At 46.3% G+C, this 21881-nt stretch overlaps 1 non-coding gene across 1 annotated transcript; it reads left to right on the top strand.

Annotated features, from left to right (window-relative positions):
* The first annotated feature begins 19366 nt into the window (after positions 1 to 19366).
* On the top strand, positions 19367 to 21176 carry LOC149578918 (18S ribosomal RNA). The gene has a single exon (XR_016357619.1). It is a non-coding gene; the product is annotated as an 18S ribosomal RNA (ribosomal RNA).
* Positions 21177 to 21881: the final 705 nt, after the last annotated feature.

Below are 21881 nucleotides of genomic sequence, written 5' to 3' on the forward strand. Positions count from 1 at the left end.
TCACCAAGTCGACTCTTTAAATCTGTTCATCATGTCACGCCACCAAGTACTCTCACCAGGTGAACTCTTTAGGTCCGTTCATCAAGTCACCCCACCAACTCGACCCTTCAAGTGTATTGACCAAGTCACCCTGCCAAGTCGACCCTTTAAGTCCATTCATCAAGTCGCCCCACCAAGTACTCTCACCAAGTCGACTCTTTAAGTCCTTTCATCAAGTCACCCCACCAAGTCGACTCTTCAAGTCTATTCATCAAGTCACCAAAACAAGTACTCTAACCAAGTTGACTCTTTAAGTCTGTTCATCAAGTCACCCCACTAGGTCGGCCCACCAAGTACTCTCAGCAAGTTGACTCTTTAAGTCCATTCATCAGTTCACCCCACCAAGTACTCTCACCAAGTTGACTCTTTAAGTCTGCTCATCAAGCCGAGCCACCAAGTACTCTCACCAAGTCGACTCTTTGAGTCCGTTCATCAAGTCACCCCACCAAGTACTCTAACCAAGTTGATTGTTCAAGTGCATTCATGAAGTCACCCCACCAAGTACTCTCACCAAGTCGACTCTTTAAGTCCTTTCATCAAGTCACCCCACCAAGTCAACTGTTTAAGTCTGTTCATCAAGTCACCAGAACAAGTACTCTCACCAAGTTGAATCTTTATGTCCCTTCATCAAGTCACCCCACCAGGTCGGCCCACCAGGTACTCCCACCAAGTTGACTCTTTAAGTCTGTTCAACAGTTCACCCCGCCAAGTACTCTCACCAAGTGGACTCTTTGAGTCTGCTCATCAAGTCGAGCCATCAAGTACTCTCACCAATTTGACTCTTTAAGTCCATTCATCAAGTCACCAGAACATGTACAAGTACTCTCACCAAGTTGACTCTTTATGTCCATTCATCAAGTCACCCCACCAGTTCGGCCAACCAAGTACTCCCACCGAGTTGATTCTTTAAGTCCGTTCATCATTTCACCCCACCAAGTACTCTCACTAAGTGGACTCTTTAAGTCTGCTCATCAAGTAAGGCCACCAAGTACTCTCAGCAAGTCAACTCTTTGAGTCCGTTCATCAAGTCACCCCACCAAGTACTCTAACCAAGTAGATTCTTCAAGTGCGCTCATCAAGTCACCCCACCAAGTACTCTCACCAAGTCAACTCTTTAGGTCCGTTCATAGAGACACCCCACCAATTCGACCCTTCAAGTGTGTTCATCAAGTCACCCCACCAAGTCAACTCTTTAAGTTCATTTATCAAGTCACCCCGCCAGGTCAGCCCATAAATTACTCTCTCCAAATCGATTCTTTAAGTACGTTCATCAAGTCACCTCGCTAGGTTGGCCCACCAAGTGGACTCTTTCAGTTCATTCATGAAGTCACTCTGCCAAGTCAGCCCACCAAGTCGACTCTTTAAGTTCGTTCATCAAGTCACCCCGCTAGGTCAGCCCACCAAGTACTCTCACCAAGTCGACTCTTTAAGTTTTCTCACCAAGTCACCCTGCTAGGTCGGCCCACCCAGTACTCTCACCAAGTCGACTCTTTAGGTTTTTTCATCAAGTCACCACACCAAGTACTCTCACAAAGTCGACTCTTTAAGTTCGTTCATCAAGTCGCTCAGCCAGGTCGGCCCACCAAGTTCTCTCACCAAGACGACCCTTTAAGTTCAATCATCAAGTCAACCCGCCAGGTCGGCCCACCAAGTACTCTGACAAAGTTGACTCTTTAGGTTCATTCATCAATTCACCCCGCCAGCTTGGCCCACCAAGTTCTCTCACCAAGTCAACTCTTTAAGTTTGTTCATCAAGTCACCCCGCCAGTTCAACCCACCAAGTACTCTCACAAAGTTGACTCTCTAAGTTCGTTCATCAAGTCACCCTACCGGGTCAACCCACCAAGTACTCTCACCAAGTCACCCCGCTATTTTGACCCACCAAGTCGACTCTTTAAGTTTTTTCATCAAGTAACCCGGCAAGTCAGCCCACCAAGTCGACTCTTTAAGTTCGTTCATCAAGTCACATGACTAGGTTAGCCCACCGAGTACTCTCACCAAGTCGACTCTTTAAGTTTGTTCATCAAGTCACCCCGCCAAGTTGGCCCACCAAGAACTCTCACCAAGTTGACTCTAAGTTTTTTCATCATGTCACCCTGCCATGTCGGCCCAGAAAGTCAACTCTTTAAGTTTGTTCATCAAGTCACCCTGCCAGGTCGGCCAACCAAGTGGACTCTTTAAGTTCGTTCATGAAGTCACTCTGCCAATTCAGCCTAACAAGTCAACTCTTTAAGTTTTTTCATCAAGTCACCCCGCCAGGTTAGCCCACCAACTACTCTCACCAAGTCGACTCTTTTAGTTTGCTCACCAAGTCACCCCGCCAGGTCGGCCCACCAAGTACTCTCACGAGGTCAACTCTTTCGGTTTGTTCATCAGGTCACTCCACCAAGTACTCTCACCAAGTCAACTCTTTAAGTTCGTTCATCAAGTCGCTCCACCAGGTCGACCCACCAAGTACTCTCACCAAGTCGACCCTTTAAGTTTGGTCATCAAGTCACCTCGCCAGGTCAGCCCACCAAGTACTCTCACAAAGTCATCTCTTTAGGTTCATTCATCAATTCACCCTCATAGCTCAGTGCACCAAGTTCTCTCACCAGGTTGACTCTTTAAGTTCGTTCATCAAGTCACCTCGCCAGTTCGACCCACCAAGTACTCTCACAAAGGTGACTCTCTAAGTTCATTCATCAAGTCACCCTACCAGGTTAGCCCACCAAGTACTCTCACCAAGTCACCCCGCTAGTTTGACCCACCAAGTTGACACTTTACGTTCATTCATCAAGTCACCCAGCCAAGTTAGCCCACCAAGTCGACTCTTTAAGTTCGTTCATCAAGTCACATGACCAGGTCAGCCCACTGAGTACTCTCACCAAGTTGACTCTTTAAGTTTGTTCATCAAGTCACTGAGCCAAGTCGGCCCACCAGGTCACCAAGTACTCTCACCAAGTCGACTCTCTAAGTTTGTTCATCAAGTCACCCCACCAAGTCGGCCCACCAAGTGGAATCTTTAAGTTCGTTCATCAAGTCACCCCACCAAGTACTCTAACCAAGTCGATTCTTGAAGTGTGTTCATCAAGTCACCCAACCAAGTACTCTCACCAAGTCGACTCTTTGACTATGTTCATCAAGTCACCCCACCAAGTACTCTCACTTGGTCAAATCTTTAGGTCCATTCATAAAGTCACCCCACCAAGTCGACCCTTCAAGTGTGTTCATCAAGTCATCCCACCAAGTACTCTCACCAATTTGACTCTTTAAGTCTGTTCATCAAGTCACCACACCAAGTACTCTCACCAAGTCAACTCTTTAGGACCGTTCATCAAGTCACCTCGCCAAGTCGACCCTTGAAGTCTGTTCATCAAGTCACCCCACCAAGTACTCCCACCAAGTCGACTCTTTAAGTCTGTTCATGAAGTCACCCAACCAGGTCGGCCCACCAAGTACTCTCACCAAGTTGACTCTCTAAGTCTATTCATCAGGTCACCCCATCGAGTACTCTCACCAAGTCAACTCTTTAGGTCTGTTCATCAAGTCACCACACAAAGTCAACCCTTTAAGTTCGTTCATCAAGTCACCCCACCAAGTTGACTCTTTAAGTCCTTTCATCAAGTCACCCCACCAAGCTGACTCTTTAAATTTGTTCATCAAGTCACCAGAACAAGTACTCTCACCAAGTTGACTCTATAAATCCGTTCATCAAGTCACCCCACCAGGTCAGCCCACCAAGTACTAGCACCAAGTTGACTCTTTAAGTCTGTTCATCATTTCAACCCGCCAAGTACTCTCACCAAGTCAACTCTTTAGGTTCATTCATCAAGTCACCCTACCAAGTCGACCCTTTAAGTCTGTTCATCAAGTCGCCCCACCAAATACTCTCGCCAAGTCAACTCTTTAAGTCCTTTCATCAAGTCACCCCACCAAGTCGACTCTTCAAATCTGTTCATCAAGTCACCAAAACAAGTACTCTAACCAAGTCAACTCTTTAAGTTTGTCCACAAAGTCACCCCACCAGGTCGGCCCACCAAGTACTCCCACCAAGTCGACTCTTTAAGTTCTTTCATCACTTCACTCCGCCAAGTACTGTCACCAAGCTGACTCTTTAATTCTGCTCATCAAGTCGAGCCACCAAGTACTCTCACCAAGTTGACTCTTTGAGTCTGTTCATCAAGTCACCCAACCAAGTACACTAACCAAGTTGATTCTTCAAGTGTGTTCATCAAGTCGCCCCACCAAGTACTGTCACCAAGTTGACTCTTTAAGTCCGTTCATCAAGTCACCCCGCCAGGTCAGCCCACAAATTACTCTCACCAAGTTGACTCTTTAAGTTCGTTCATCAAGTCACTCGGCTAGGTCAACCCACCAAGTCACCAAGTACTCTCACCAAGTTGACTCTATAGGTTCATTCATCAAGTCACCCCGCCAAGTCGGCCCACCTAGTCAACTCTTTAAGTTTGTTCCTCAAGTCACCCCACCAAGTACTCTAACCAAGTCGATTCTTCAAGTGCATTCATCAACTCACCCGACCAAGTACTCTCACCAAGTCGACTCTTTAACTCTGTTCATCATGTCACGCCACCAAGTAGTCTCACCAGGTGAACTCTTTAGGTCCGTTCATCAAGTCACCCCACCAACTCGACCCTTCAAGTGCGTTGATCAAGTCACCCTGCCAAGTCGACCCTTTAACTCTGTTCATCAAGTCGCCCCTCCAAGTACCCTAACCAAGTCAACTCTTTAAGTCCTTTCATCAAGTCACCCCACCAAGTCGACTCTTCAAGTCTGTTCATCAAGTCACCAGAACAAGTACTCTAACCAAGTTGACTCTTTAAGTCTGTTCATCAAGTCACCCCACCAAGTACTCTAACCAAGTCGATTCTTCAAGTGCGTTCATCAAGTCACCCCACCAAGTACTCTCACCAAGTCGACTCTTTATGTCCTTAAATCAAGTCACTCCACCAAGTCAACTGTTTAAGTCCGTTCATCAAGTCACTAGAACAAGTACTCTCACCAAGTCAACTCTTTATGTCCCTTCATCAAGTCACCCCACTAGGTCAGCCCACTAGGTACTCCCACCAAGTCGACTCTTTAAGTCCGTTCAACAGTTCACCCTGCCAAGTACTCTCACCAAGTGGACTCTTTGAGTCTACTCATCAAGTCAAGACACCAAGTACTCTCACCAAGTTGACTCTTTAAGTCCGTTCATCAAGTCACCAGAACATGTACAAGTACTCTAACCAAGTTGACTCTTTATGTCCGTTCATCAAGTCACCCCACCAGTTCGGCCAACCGAGTACTCCCACCATGTCGATTCTTTAAGTCCATTCATCAGTTCACCTCACCAAGTACTCTTACCAAGTGGACTCTTTAAGTCTGCTCATCAAGTAAGGCCACCAAGTACTCTCAGCAAGTCGACTCTTTGAGTCTGTTCATCAAGTCACCCCACCAAGTACTATAACCAAGTCGATTCTTCAAGTGCGCTTATCAAGTCACCCCACCAAGTACTCTCACCAAGTTGACTCTTTAAGTCTATTCATCAAGTCGCCCCAGCAAGTACTCTCACCAATTCAACTCTTTAGGTCCGTTCATAGAGACACCCCACCAAGTCGTCCCTTCAAGTGCGTTCATCAAGTCACCCCACCAAGTTGACTCTTTAAGTTCATTTATAAAGTCACCCTGCCAAGTCAGCCCACAAATTACTCTCTCCAAGTCGACTCTTTATGTTCATTCATAAAGTCACCTCGATAGGTCAGCCCACCAAGTGGACTCTTTAAGTTCGTTCATGAAGTCAGTCTGCCAAGTCAACCCACCAAGTCGACTCTTTAAGTTTTTTGATCAAGTCACCCCGCCAGGTCAGCCCACCAAGTACTCTCACCAAGTTGACTCTTTAAGTTTTCTCACTAGGTCGGCCCACCCAGTACTCTCACCAAGTTGACTCTTTAGGTTTGTTCATCAAGTCACCCCATCAAATACTCTCACCAAGTTGACTCTTTAATTTTGTTCATCAAGTCGCTCTGCCAGGTCGGCCCGCCAAGTACTCTCACCAAGTCGACCCTTTAAGTTTGATCATCAAGTCACCCTGCCAGGTCGGCCCACCAAGTACTCTCACAAAGTTGACTCTTTAGGTTTGTTCATCAATTCACCCCGCCAGCTCGGCCCACCAAGTTCTCTCACCAAGTCGACTCTTTAAGTTCGTTCAATAAGTCAACCCGCCAGTTCGACCCACCAAGTACTCTCACAAAGTCGACTCTCTAAGTTCGTTCATCAAGTCACCCTGCCGGGTCAGCCCAGCAAGTACTCTCACCAAGTCAACCCGCTATTTCAACCCACCAAGTCGACTCTTTAAGTTGATTCATCATTTCACCTGGAAAGTCGGCCCACCAAGTCGACTCTTTAATTTCGTTCATCAAGTCACATGACTAGGTTAGCCCACCGAGTACTCTCACCAAGTCGAATCTTTAAGTTTGTTCATCAAGTCACCCCACCAATTCGGCCCACCAAGTACTATGACCAAGTCGACTGTTTAAGTTTGTTCATCAAGTCACCCTTCCATGTTGGCCCACAAAGTCGACTCTTTAAGTTCGTTCATCAAGTCACCCTACCAGGTCGACCCACCAAGTCGACTCTTTAGGTTTGTTCATCAAGTCACCCCACCAAGTACTCTCACCAAGTCAACTCTTTAAGTTCATTCATCAAATCATGCCACTATGTCCACCCACAAAGTACACTCACCAAGTTGACTCTTTAGGTTCATTCATCAAGTCACCCTGCTAGGTCGGCCCACCAAGTGGACTCTTTAAGTTCGTTCATCAAGTCAACCAGCCCGGTCAACCCACCAAGTCACCAAGTACTCTCACCAAGTCAACTCTCTAAGTTCGTTCATCAAGTCACCCCACCAGGCCAGGCCACCAAGTCAACTGTTTAAGTTCATTCATCAAGTTGCCGCACCAAGTACTCTAACCAAGTTGATTCTTCGAGTGCATTCATCAAGTCACCTGACCATGTACTCTCACCAAGTTGACTCTTTAAGTCATTTCATCAAGTCACCCCACCAAGTTGACTCTTTAAGTCCGTTCATCAAGTCAACAGAACAAGTATAAGTACTCTCACCAAGTCGACTCTTTATGTCTGTTCATCAAGTCACCCCACCAGTTCAGCCAACCAATTACTCCCACCAACTTGATTCTTTAAGTCCGTTCATCAGTTCACCCTGCGAAGTACTCTCACCAAGTGGACTCTTTAAGTCTGCTCATCAAGTCGAGCCACCAAGTAATCTCAGCAAGTCGACTCTTTGACTCCATTCATCAAGTCACCCCACCAAGTACTCTAACCAAGTCAATTCTTCAAGTGCGCTCATCAAGTCGAGCCACTAAGTACTCTCACCAAGTCAACTCTTTGAGTCTGTTCATCAAGTCACCCACCAAGTGCACTCACCAAGTCAACTCTTTAGGTCTGTTCATAGAGTCACCCCACCAAGTCCACCCTTCAAGTGTGTTCATCAAGTCACCCCACCAAGTTGACTCTTTAAGTTAATTCATCAAGTCACCCCGCCAGGTTAGCCCACAAATTAGTCTCACCAAGTTGACTCTTTAAGTTCTATCATCAAGTCACCCCGCCAGGTTGGCCCACCAAGTGGACTCTGTAAGTTCGTTCATGAAGTCACTTTTCCAAGTCGGCCCACAAGGTCAACTCTTTAAGTTCGTTCATCAAGTCACCCCGCCAAGTCAGCCCACCAAGTACTCTCACCAAGTCGACTCTTTAAGTTTTCTCATCAAGTCACCCCGCTAGGTCGGCCCACAAAGTACTCTCACCAGGCTGGCCCACCAAGTACTCTCACCAGGTCGACCCTTTAGGTTTGTTCATCCAGTCACCCCACCAAGTACTCTCACAAAGTCGACTCTCTAAGTTCGTTCATCAATTCACTCCACCAGTTCGGCCCACAAAGTACTCTCACCAAGTTGACCCTTTAAGTTTGGTCATCAAGTCACCCTGCTAGGTCGGCGCACCAAGTACTCTCACAAAGTCAACTCTTTAGGTTTTTTCATCAATTCACCCCGCCAGCTCAGCCCACCAAGTTCTCTCACCAAGTTGACTCTTTAAGTTTGTTCATCAAGTCACCCCGCCAGTTTGACCCACCAAGTACTCTCGCAAAGTCGACTCTCTAAGTTCGTTCATCGAGTCACCCTGCCAGGTTAGCCCACCAAGTACTCTCACCAAGTCACCCTGCCAGGTCGGCCCACCAAGTCGAGTCTTTAAGTTCGTTCATCAAGTCACCCAGCGAAGTCAGCCCACCAAGTTGACTCTTTAAGTTCGTTCATCAAGTCACGTGACTAGGTCAGCCCACCAAGTACTCTCACCAAGTTAACTCTTTAAGTTAGTTCATCAAGTCACCTTGCTAGGTCGGCCCACCAAGTACTCTCACCAAGTCAACTCTTTAAGTTTGTTCATTAAGTCACCCTGCCAGGTCAGCCCACCAAGTCGACTCTTTAAGTTCGTTCATCAAGTCACCCTGCTAGGTCGGCCCACCAAGTCAACTCTTTAGGTTCGTTCATCAAGTCACCCCACCAATTACTCTCACCAAGTCGACTCTTTAAGTTCATTCATCAAATCACCCTGCTATGTCTGCCCACCAAGTACTCTCACAAAGTTGACTCTTTAGGTTCATTCATCAAGTCACCCTACCAAGTCGGCCCACCAAGTGGACTCTTTAAGTTCGTTCATCAAGTCACCTGGCTAGGTCAGCCCACCAAGTCACCAAGTACTCTCACCAAATCGACGCTCTAAGTTTGTTCATCAAGTCACCCCGCCAGGTCAGCCCACCAAGTCGACTCTTTAAGTTTGTTCATCAAGTCACCCCACCAAGTACTCTAACCAAGTTGATTCTTCAAGTGTGTTCATCAAGTCACCTGACCAAGTACTCTCACCAAGTCGACTCTTTAACTTTGTTCATCAAGTCACCCCACCAAGTACTCTCACCAGATCAACTCTTTAGGTCTATTCATCAAGTCACCCCACCAACTTGACCCTTCAAATGCGTTGATCAAGTCACCCCGCCAAGTCGACCCTTTAAGTTCGTTCATCAAGTCGCCCCACCAAGTACTCTCACCAAGTCGACTCTTTAAGTCCTTTCGTCAAGTCACCCCACCAAGTCAACTCTTCAAGTCCGTTCATCAAGTCACCAGAACAAGTACTCTAACCAAGTTGACTCTTTAAGTTCGTTCATCAAGTTACCCCACCAGGTTGTCCCACCAAGTACTCCCAGCAAGTCGACTCTTTAAGTCCATTCATCAGTTAACCCTGCGAAGTACTGTGACAAAGTTGACTCTTTAAGTTTGCTCATCAAGTCGAGCCACCAAGTACTCTAACCAAGTCGACTCTTTATGTCTGTTCATCAAGTCACCCCACCAGTTCGGCCAACCAAGTACTCCCACCAAGTCGATTCTTTAAGTTTGTTCATCAGTTCACCCTATCCAGCACTTGGATTGTGCGTCATCACAAGTGAATGGCGAGATCTCTCTGTGAACGACGGCATGGTGATTGCAAGAGAAAATTGACTTAGTAGTCGGAGTATTGGCCTTAGGCCATTGTGACGGCCTTGCAATTTCTCTATAATTGCAACCTATGTTTGCGCGGTAGCAGAGTTTGCATGTAAGTTTGGGCTTTGATCTTGACAGTTCTAGGAGATGACCTCTAGAACTTTTGGATTGGGCCCCTTCAAGGTGAAATTCATTCATTTGATCGGATGAGCTTGATGACCATTTCACTCCCTTGGCTCCATGAATTCAAATCCCATCCAGCTACCATAGACACTCCAAATGTCGAGCCGTTGTTACCCTGCCATCCTACTCAGACTCCTAGATGATCAAGGCCAAAATTGTGTCCGCTCCTCTCAAGTAAACCTCAAAAAAGGCACCGAGGTAAACGGTATTATCGAGTCATCCTACCTGAGCTGTTCCACCTGAGCTGAACTATTTCACCCGATCTCCAAAAGGTGGGCATTTCACTACCTTGGCTCCATGAATTCCCATCTCCTAATCGATGAAAATCTTTTGCTCCTCTGCCGACCTCATAAAAAATTGGGTCGTAAATGGCTATTTGGTCAGAATTTTCAAGGATTTGTATTTTTAAGGCAGTTGTTGGTCTATTCACTAATTTCTAATGCAGAGCGAGCCTCACACTAATAGCTTAAATAGGAGAGGTGGTTGCCGCGAGCCTCTCCTGTGCCCCTCTCATTGATTCAATGCCGGTGTCAAGGTGGATGCATATGTCAGATTTTGAAATGGTGGATGCCGACGTTGAATCAATTAGAGATGCATGAAGCCCACCCTCGATGTGCCATTCCTTGACTCTCCTTTAGATCATGTTTTCTTGTCACTCAGCTAGCGCAATTTTAGAAAAAGGTTTGGCAGCGGTTGCCAGCCCCCACCATGTCTACTTGGTGATTTTAAAACTCAATCTAAAATGGGAGCCCTCGTCTAGCACCTCCATCCGGTGTTGCTCGGGTATTGCATAAAGTTTTGCTATCAGCGCGAATCCCCCAACAAATGCCTACCCTTGGACTCTCTCTTAGATCACCTTCCTCGATCTATCGACCGAAGCAATTACGAAAGAGACTTGGCAGCGGTTGCCATTCTACAGCGCGTCTGTTCAAAAATTTTGAAGTTTATCTAACGGCGAGCCCTTGTCTAGCCATGAGGTGGGCTGTGGGTGCTCTAGCAAAGTTTTGTGTGTGCCTATCATAGCTACAATGGGAGAGATCATTGTCGCGACCCTCTCCTATGCCCCCCTCATCGATTCAACACTGGTGTTAAGGCACATGGATAGTTCAGATTTTGAAATGGTGGACGCCGACGTTGAATCAATTAGAGGGGCATGAAGCCCACCCTTGAGGTGCTATTCCTCGACTCTCCTTTAGATCATGTTTTCTTGACACTCAACTGGCAAAATTTCGAAAAAAGGTTTGGCAGCGGTTGCCAGCCCTCACCGCATCTACTTGGTGATTTTAAAACTTGATCTAAAATGGGAGCCCTCGTCTAGCACCTCCGTCCGGTGTTGCTCAGGTATTGCATAATTTTTTGCTATCGACGTGAATCCCCCAATGAATGCCTACCCTTGGACTCTCTCTTAGGTCACCTTCTTTGATCACTCGACTGACGCAATTACGGAAGAGACTTAGCAGCGGTTGCCATTCTACACCACGTCTATTCAGCAATTCTGAAGTTGATCTAATGGCAAGCCCTTGTCTAGCCATGAGGTGGGTGGTCGGTGCTCTAGCAAATTTTTTTGTGTGCCTATCATGGCTACAATGGGAGAGGTCATTTCTGCGAGCCTCTCCTGTGCCCCCCTCATTGATTCAATGCCGGTGTCAGGGTAGATGGATATGTCAGATTTTGAAATGGTGGACACCGATGTTGAATCAATTAGAAGGGCATGAAGCCCACCCTCAATGTGCTATTCCTTGACTCTCCTTTAGATCATGTTTTGTTGTCACTCAGCTGGTGCAATTTTGGAAAAAGGTTTGGCAGCGGTTGTTAGCCCTCACTACATCTACTTGGTGATTTTAGAACTTGATCTAAAATAGGAGCCCTCGTATAGAACCTCCGTCTAGTGTTTCTCGGGTATTGCATAAATTTTTGCTATCGGTGCAAATCCCCCAACGAATGCCTACCCTTGGACCCTCTCATAGATCACCTTCTTCGATCACATGACCAACACAATTACAAAAGAAACTTGGTAGCGGTTGCCATTCTACACTGTGTTTGTTCCATGATTTCAAAGTTGATCTAATGGCGAGCCCTTGTCTATCCATGAGGTGGGTGCTTGGCTCTCTAGTAATTTTTTGTGTGCCTGTCATGGCTACAATGGGAGCTTTAATAACAAAAGCTCTCGGCGACCCTCCCCAATAGAATTGGTGCTGGTATTTGAGAAAGACATGTTATTCGAATTTGGAATATTGGCACCAGCATCCTTTCTATTGGGAGGGCCATGAAGCCATCCCAATTTTGCTATGCGAGGGCTCTCTCCCCAGAGTCATTCTCTTTACAACAACTTCTTTGGCACAAAATTTTTGGAATGGTTTGGTAGTGTTTGTTGTTCCAATGGTGCCATTGTGGTGGTTGCCTGGGTAGCGATCTGAAGGGCGAGCTATCGTCTAGTAGTTGGGCTACGCATCACGAGTGACAAGGGATCCTTTGTTATCGGAAGCTCTCCGTGGCCATTCGATTAGAATAGCCATTTCTTGTGTGAGCAAGGATGATTGTAGCCTTAGATTCCAAATGAAATCAATGACATCAAATCTATATAAGAGCATAATGAAGCAGTAGCAGCCTGTTTGCTATCCACGACTCCCCAAAGTTGCTCTTCTTTCTTACTCCATTGCAACAATTTTGGGAGTTGTTTGGTAGTGGTTGTCATTCCAATGTGTCAAAGCGGTGATCTAGAGAGCGATGCTAAGGGTGGGAGCTTGTGTCTAGAACATGGGATGTTTGTGCGAGTGAGCAGGGGGAGCTTCTCTTATCGGAACCTCTTTGTGGCCTTTGTATATAGACCTTGTGGTGAAAATATCGATGGATGCAAGCCCTTGGATTCCAAATTTGTTCATAGCTAACATTAATTTTTGTGAGAGATGGGTACAAAAGCACATCCCGATTTCCACGCGGGAGCTCCCTAAGGTCATCTCTATGCCAACTCGATCAGCACAACATTGGGAATGGTTCGACAGCGGTTGTCATTCCAATGTGTCATCAGGGGATGTCTTGGAAAGTGGCCTTTCAAGGGCCAGCTCGCATCTAGAACTTGGATTGTGCATTGCGTCACAAGTGAATGGGGAGATCTCTCTATGAATGGAGGCATGGTGATTGCAAGAGAAAATTGACTTAGTCAGAGCATTGGCCTCGGGCCATTGTGACGGCCTTGCAATTTCTCTTTAAATGCAACCCATGTTTGCGCAGTAGCAGATTTTGCATGTAAGATGGGCCTTGTTCTTGACAATTCCAGGAGATGACCTCTGGAACTTTTGGATTGGGCCTCTTCAAGGCAAAATTCATCCAGTTGATCAGATGAGCTCAATGACCATTTTAGTCCCTTGGCTCCATGAATTCACATCTCCTAACCGATGACAATCTTTTGCTCCTCTGCCAACCTCATAAAAAATTGGGTCGTGGATGGCTGTTTGGTCAGAATTTTCAATGATTTGGATTTTTAAGGCAGTTGTTGGTGTGTTCGCTAATTTCTAATGTAGAGCAAGCCTCGCACTAATAGCTTATATAGGAGAGGTTGTTTCCGCAAGCCTCTCCCGTGCCCCTCTCATTGATTCAATGCCAGTGTCAAGGCAGATGGAAATGTTGGATTTTGAAATGGTGGACGCTGACGTTGAATCAATTGGAGGGGCATGAAGCCCACCCTTGAGGTGTTATTCCTCAACTCTCCTTTAGATCATGTTTTCTTGTCGCTCAACTGGTGCAATTTTGGAAAACATTTTGGCAATGGTTGCCAGCTCTCACCACATCTACTTGGTGATTTTAAAACTCGGTCTAAAATGGGAGCCCTCGTCTAGCACCTTTGTCCGGTGTTGCTCAGGTATTGCATAAATTTTATCTATCGGCATGAATCCCCCAATGATTTCCTACCCTTGGACTCTCTCTTAGATCACCTTCCTCGATCTCTTGACAGACACAATTATGGAACAGACTTGGCAGCGGTTGCCATTCTACAGCACGTCTGTTCAGCGATTTCGAAGTTGATCTAACAATGAGCCCTTGTCTAGCCATGAGGTGGGTGGTGGGTGCTCTAGCAAAGTTTTTTGTGTGCCTATCACAGCTACAATGGGAGAGGTCATTACCACGAGCCTCTCCCATGCCCCCCTCATTGATTCAATGCCATTGTCAAGGCAGATGGATATGTCAGATTTTGAAACGGTGGACGCCGACGTTGAATCAATTAGAGGGGCATGAAGCCCACCCTTGAGGGTGCTATTCCTAGACTCTCCTTTAGATCATGTTTTCTTGTCACTTAGCTAGCACAATTTCAGAAAAACATTTGGCAATAGTTGCCTGCCCTCACCGCATCTACCTGGTGATTTTAAAACTTGATCTAAAATGGCAGCCCTTGTCTAGCACCTCCATCCCGTGTTGCTCGGGTATTGCATAAATTTATGCCATTGGCGCGAATCCCCCAATGAATGCCTACGCTTGGACCCTCTCTTAGATCACCTTCTTTGATCACTCGATCGATGCAATTACGAAAGAGATTTGGCAGCGGTTGCCATTCTACACCTATGTCCGGTGTTTGGAAGCGGTTGCCAGCCCTCACAATTTTGGAAAAAGGTTTGGCAGCGATTGCCAGCCCTCACCACTTATACTTGGTGATTTTAAAACTTGATCTAAAATGGGAGCCCTAGTCTAGCACCTATGTCTTGGTGTTTCTTGAGTATTGCATAAATTTATGCCATTGACGCAAATCCCCCAAAGAATTCTGACACTTGGACCCTCTCTTAGATCACCTTCTTCGATCACTCGACTGATGCAATTACAGAAGAGACTTGGCAGCGGTTGCCATTCTACACCGCATCTGTTCTGCGATTTCGAAGTTGATCTAATGGCGAGCCCTTGTCTATAGCCATGAGGTGGGTGCTTGGCACTCTAGCAAAATTTTTTGCATGCCTATCATGGCTACAATGGGAGAGGTGGTTGCCACGAGCCTCTCCCATGCCCCCCTCATTGATTCAACACCACTGTCAGGGCGGATGGATATGTAAAATTTTGAAATGGTGGATGCCAACGTTGAATCAATTAGAGGGGCATGAAGCCCACCCTCAAGGGTGCTATTCCTGCACTGTCCTTTAGATCACGTTTTCTTGCCACTTAGCTTATCAAATTTTGGAAAAAGGTTTGGCAGCGGTTGCCAGCCCTCACCGCGTCTACTTGGTGATTTTAAAAATTGATCTTAAATAGGAGCCCTCATCTAGCACCTTCATCTGGTGTTTCTCGGGTATTGCATAAATTTATGCCATAGGTGCGAATCCCCCAACAAATTCCTATGCTTAGACCCTCTCTTAGATCACCTTCTTCAGTCACTCGACCAATGCAATTATAGAAGAGACTTGGCAGTGGTTTCCATTCTACACCGTGTCTATTCTGCGATTTCAAAGTTGATCTAATGGCGAGCCCTTGTCTATAGCCATGAGGTGGGTGCTTGGTGCTCTAGAAAAAATTTTTGTGTGCCTATTGTGGCTACAATGGGAGAGGTGGTTGCCACGAGCCTCTCCCATGCCCCCCTCATTAATTCAATGCTACTGTCAGTGTGGATGGATATGTGAGATTTTGAAACGGTGGACGCCGGCTGTTGAATCAATTAGAGGGGCATGAAGCCCACCCTCGATGGTGCTATTCCTGGCTCTCCTTTAGATCATGTTTTCTTGTCACTCAGCTAGCACAATTTTGGAAAAAGGTTTGGCAGCGGTTGCTAGCCCTCACCATGTCTACTTGGTGATTTTAAAACTTGATCTAAAATGGGAGCCCTCGTCTAGCACCTCCGTCCGGTGTTACTCGGGTATTGCATAAATTTTTTCCAGCAGCGCGAATCCCCCAACGAATGCCTATGCTTGGACCCTCTCTTAGATCACCTTCTTTGATCACTCAACTAATGCAATTATGGAAGAGACTTGGTAGCGGTTGCCATTCTACATCGCGTCTATTCTGCGATTTCGAAGTTGATCTAATGGCGAGACCTTATCTATAGCCATGAGGTGGGTGCTTGGCACTGTAGAAATTTTTTTTGTATGCCTATAATGGCTACAATGGGAGAGGTGGTTGCTGCGAGCCTCTCCCATGCCCCCCTCATTAATTCAACCCTGCAATCAAGGTGGATGGATATGTTAGATTTTCAAATGGTGGATGCTAACGTTGAATCAATTAGAGGGGCATGAAGCCCACCCTCAAGGGTGCTATTCCTGGACTCTCCTTCTTCTTCTTTTTTTCCTTTCACTTAGCTGGCACAATTTCGGAAAAAGGTTTGGCAGTGGTTGCCAGCCCTCACCGTGTCTACTTGGCAATTTTAAAACTTGATCTAAAATGGGAGCCCTTGTCTAGCACCTTCGTCCGGTGTTGCTCGGGTATTGCATAAATTTTTGCTATTTGTGTGAATCCCCCAACGAATGCCCACCCTTGTACCCTCTCTTAGATCACCTTCCTTGATCACTCGACCGACGCAATTCCAAAAGAGACTTGGCAGCAGTTGCCAGTCTACAGTGCATCTGTTTAGCAATTTCAAAGTTGATCTAATGGTGAGCCCTTGTCTAGCCATGAGGTGGGTGCTTGGTGCTCTAGCAAATTTTTGTGTGCCTATCACGGCTACAATGGGAGGCTTTGATAACAAAAGCTCTTGGTGACCCTCCCCAATAGAATCAGTGCTGGTGTTCGAGAAAGACACATTATTCGGATTTTGAATATTGGCACCAACATCATTTCTATTGGAAGGGTCGTGAAGCCATCCCGATTTTTCTATGTGAGTTCTCTCTCGCTAGAGTCGTTCTCTTCACAACAACTTCTTTGGTGCAAATTTTTTGGAATGGTTCGATAGTAGTTGTCATTCCAATGGTGCCATTTTGGTGGTTTCCTGGGCAGCAATCTGAAGGGTGAGTCATCGTCTGGTAGTTGGGGGGTCGTGCATCACGAGTGAATAGGGAGCCTCGGATTCCAAAAAAAATCAATGACATTGGATCTATATATAAGAGCAGAATGAAGCAACAGCCCGTTTGCTATGTGTCGCTCCCCAAAGTTGCTCTTCTTTCTCACTCCATTGCCACAATTTCGTGAGTTGTTCGACAACGGTTGTCATTTCAATGGTGTCATTGCGGTGATCTGGAGAGAAATGCTAAGGGTAGGAGCTTGTGTCTAGAATTTGGGATGTTTGTGCAAGCGAGCAGGGGGGGGCTTCTCTTCTTAGAACCTCTCCGTGGCCTTTGTATATAGACCTAGTGCCGATGATATCGATGGATGCGAGCCCTTGGATTCCAAATTTGCTCATAGCTAACATTAGTCTTTGTGAGAGATGGGTATGAAAGCACATCCTAATTGCTACGTGGGAGCTCCCTAAGGTCGCCTTTGTGCCAACTCGATCGGCACAACATTGGGAATGGTTCGATAGTGGTTGTCATTCCAATGTGTCATCGGGGGATGCCTTAGAAAGTGGCCTTTCAAGGGTGAGCTCATATCTAGCACTTGGATTGTGTGTCGCGTCACAAGTGAATGGGGAGATCTCTCTATGAATGGTGGCATGGTGATTGCAAGAGAAAATTGACTTAGTCCAAGCATTGGCCTCGAGCCATTGTTATGGCCTTGCAATTTCTCTTTAATTGCAACCTATGTTTGCGTAGTAGCAGAGTTTGCATGTAAGATGGGCCTTGTTCTTGAGAGTTCCAGGAGATGACCTCTAGAAGTTTTGGATTGGGCCCCTGTAAGGTGAAATTCATCCAGTTGATTAGATGAAGCTCAATGTGCTTGTATCTATTCCAAGATGGTAATGATGGTCATTAATCTGTGGCGGTGAGTATATCCCATTTGGTAATTGCAATGGTAGAGCTAGTGGGAAGTAGTTGTCACTTTGTTTTGTTGGATATACCTTATATGTAGGTGTCTGCAGAGCTTGCAACACACTGCACATTTGGTGTTCGATTCTAAGATGAGCTTTTTGCTGAGTGTGTATGGAGTTGTATCTTTTAGCCAAGGGCTCCGTCTCTTGGCACGTTCTATCATTGCATTTTTATCCTACCTGAATGACAAGAAGGAAAGAGATGGTTGCATGGGTGCATTTCTCAATGTCCCTAATTTCATCAAGGGTCCACTCTCCACCCTAAGTTTTTACCGATTGGTAGAGCCTTGGGATTGAGAGGGGGGCCGGCGAAAGGTTTGGTTGCCACATAATTTATTTGCTAGTGCATTCTTGGTGCATGCTCGCCTCTTCACTATCTCATCCTACAGAAGTGCATGGCACTGTTGTGATAGCCTTTGTGGTTTAGGCCAGTAGAAGCATAGAGTATTACCTATAATTTTTGTTTGGATGTGGAAACTCTCCATGCCCTGTCTTTCCCTATGCGATCCGAATGGCTATGGCTCATGGGTTCTGTGGGAGATACTCTTCTTCAGCTCCCCCCTAAAGAGAGCATTCAGTGTTTGCATTGTGTCAACAAAAAGCCCAAGGCATTTCATCTCTCTTTAGATGCAAAATTCTGGGAGGTCTTGTCAAAGTATGTCCATTTGTACAGGGTGCACCGAAAAGCGTGTAGGGGGCATATGCCTGAGAAATGGATGTCTCTGAGTGTCCTTACTTGGTTGTGTGCACGGTGTACATCTTTTCATTATGACTCTGCTGCGAGAATTTGTGATTCGAGCATTTTGGGGGAATGATATTCATACGAGATGTTCTTCTCAGGCTCCTACGAACCAGAGCACTTGTCTTTGCAATGCTTCGACAAGTGCAGGCCCAACGTGTCTGTCTAGGGGAAGAAATCGCATGAATTCTTTTTGTCGAGATGTGGGTGCTCACAGGTGGTTCCCTCGCGATGCATTTCTTCAGTATGTGCATGTGCATGAGATTGAAGCTTGTCAGACAACTCTAGTGTGAGTGTTCACCCATAGGAACTTTTTTGTACCTACGCTAGAAGATCACATGTCACGGGGAACAGTTAGCGACACTGTGTGGGGAAAGGAGATATTTTCTAGAGGTTAGACATGTCCGTGTATGCAGGCGAGCTCTCATCACCTATAAATGTGCAGAGGGGGTGTTATACACAATTCCCTTGAGCGGCCTTATAATTGAGGTGGTCGCGTGCACAGCGATGCCCCCACCAATGGCATAACCAGCCATGTTTTTGACTCGCACGACCCTTCACCCTTCACCCTTCAAGAAGGATTTTGTCTGTGCGCGTGCACCTCAACAGGCGTATAGGAGGCATATGCCTGGGAAATGGATGTCTCTGAGTGGCCTTACAATTGAGGTGGCTACGTGCATGATGCATCTCGTACAGACTCGAGGCTCCTTTTTGAGTGGTGGTGACATCAAGTTCGAGGGTAAAGGGTTCCATACAAGATGTTCTTCCCAGGTGCCTATGAACTGAGGCTCCCTATTTGGCCCTCTCTGGTTGATGATGGGACACTTTCCTCTTGTGTGAAATCTTTGAGCATTGCAAGTCTTGCATGTGTTGTGAACGTCATTCTTGTTGCTTGTGCGGCAGATTATGTTTGGATGCATGATGGAGCGAATGCAAATTTTGGTTTCCCATCGTGGTGAGCATCCCTTGGCTGTAGCAAGTCTTGGGGGTCCCCTCATTGTTAGAAGCTACCTGGTCGATCCTGCCAGTAGTCATATGCTTGTCTCAAAGATTAAGCCATGCATGTCTAAGTGTGAACTATTTCAGACTGTGAAACTGCAGATGGCTCATTAAATCAGTTATAGTTTCTTTAATGGTAATTTGCTACTCGAATAACCCTAGTAATTCTAGAGCTAATACATGCACCAAATCTTGACTCTTAGAAGGGATGCATTTATTAGATAAAAGGTCGGTGTGGGCTCGCCCTTTATTCCAGTGATTCATGATAACTCGACAGATCGCACGGCCTTTGTGCTGGCGATGCTTCATTCAAATTTTTGCCCTATCAACTTTCAATGGTAGGATAGAGGCCTACCATGGTGGTGACAAGTGATGAAGAATTAGGGTTCGATTTTAGAGAGGGAGCCTAAGAAATGACTACCACATCCAAGGAAGGCAACAGGCATGCAAATTACCCAATCTTGACACGGGGAGGTAGTGACAATAAATAACAATACTGGGCTCATCGAGTCTGGTAATTGGAATGAGTACAATCTAAATCCCTTAACAAGGATCCATTGGAGGGAAATTCTGGTGCCAGAACCCATGGTAATTCCAGCTCCAATAGTGAATATTTAAGTTGTTGCAGTTAAAAAGCTCGTAGTTGGACCTTGGGTCATCACGGTCAGTCCGCCTTTTGGTTGTGCACTAGCCCTCATGTCCCTTCTGCCGGCGGTGTGTTCCTAGCCTTAATTGGCTGGGCAATGGTTCCAGGGCTGTTACTTTGAAAAAATTATAGTTCTCAAAGCAAGCCTATGCTCTGAATACATTAGCATAGAATAACGCGATAAGAGTCTGGTCCTGTTTTGTTGGCCTTTGGGACCAGAGTAATGATTAATAGGGACTGTCGGGGGCATTCGTATTGCATTGTCAAAGGTGAAATTCTTGGATTTATGGAAGATGAACCACTGAAAAAGCATTTGCCAAGGATTTTTTCATTAATCAAGAACAAAATTTGGGGGCTCGAAGATGATCAGATACCATCCTAGTCTCAACCATAAATGATGCCGACTAGGGATCGGCGGATGTTGCTCTAAGGACTCCGCCAGCACCTTCTAAGAAATCAGAGTGTTTGGGTTCTGGGGGGAGTATGGTCACAAGGCTGAAACTTAAAGGAATTGACAAAAGGGCACCACAGAGAGTGGATCCTGTGGCTTAATTTGACTCAACACGAGGAAACTTACCAGGTCCAGACATAGTAAGGATTGATAGATTGAGAGCTCTTTCTTGATTCTATGGGTGGTGGTGCATGGCCGTTCTTAGTTGGTGGAGTGATTTGTCTGGTTAATTCTATTAATGAATGAGACCTCAGCCTGCTAACTAGCTACGCGGAGGTTCCCCTTTGTGGCCAGCTTCTTAGAGGGAGTATGGCCTCCTAGGCCATGGAAGTTTGAGGCAATAACAAGTCTGTGATGCCCTTAGATGTTCTGGGCTGCACGCGCACTACATTGATGCAACCAACGAGTTTCTCTTCCTAGCTCGAAAGGTTTGGGAAATCTTGCCAAATTGCATCATGATGGGGATAGACCATTGCAATTATTGATCTTCAACGAGGAATTCCTAGTAAGTGCGAGTCATCGGCTTGCGTTGACTACGTCCCTGCCCTTTGTACACACCACCTGTCGCTCCTACCGATTGAATGATCTGGTGAAGTGTTCGGATCGTAGTGATGATGGCGGTTCCTATCGGTGACATCACAAGAAGTTCATTGAACCTTATCATTTAGAGGAAGGAGAAGTCATATTAAGGTTACCGTAGGTGAACTACGGTAGGATCATTGTTGGTTTGAGACCCTAAATCATGTAGGGGATGGAGCAGGCCTCCTCTCTACCCTCAAAATCTTGGCAACATGCAAACACTCGACCCTACAATGATGTGTTGGATGGCAAAGCTATGGGTCTAGCACCATCGAGGTCAAGGGTCACATCGAATGCCCGTGATCGAAAGCGTGATTCCCCTTAGGGCAAAGAAGAGACTCAGATGCAATCTGGATTAGGATCAGTACCTTCGAACGACGTCTGTGTCGAAGTGAGAGGTCTCTGCTCAGTTGCAATTTAGAGGGGGTTCGAGCCTTGTCCCCCATTGAGATTTCATGGTTTGATCATGTGCGCAGCGCTTTCCCAGGGATCCATCATTTCGATGGCGGCAAGTTGGGACTGCTGCAACCCCCTGTTGCCTTGCCCAGGTGTGTTGACCTATTTCTTGGAGCATTTTGTGATTAGGATGGGTGCATTTGCATGATTTGTGGGGCAGGGGCCCCATCTGCTGACACGGCTCTCCCATGCATTGCCTCCCACCTTTGTGAGGTGATGGGGCAGGGACACACCACAGCATTCCTCGTCACACCCATTGGGTGCTCGGGGTTTGAGATGTGTCAACACCCAACACACGGGTGCATCGCGCACCTTAGAAATCCAAAGAATGAAGTGCGAGCCAGCACCTTGCATGCTTGGGTCGCCGAAAGACAAAAACATAACAAAATCAT

The sequence above is a fragment of the Cupressus sempervirens genome, chromosome 1, assembly GCF_028749045.1.
Source record: "Cupressus sempervirens isolate cs-2001-9-10 chromosome 1, ASM2874904v1, whole genome shotgun sequence".
NCBI lineage: Eukaryota > Viridiplantae > Streptophyta > Pinopsida > Cupressales > Cupressaceae > Cupressus > Cupressus sempervirens.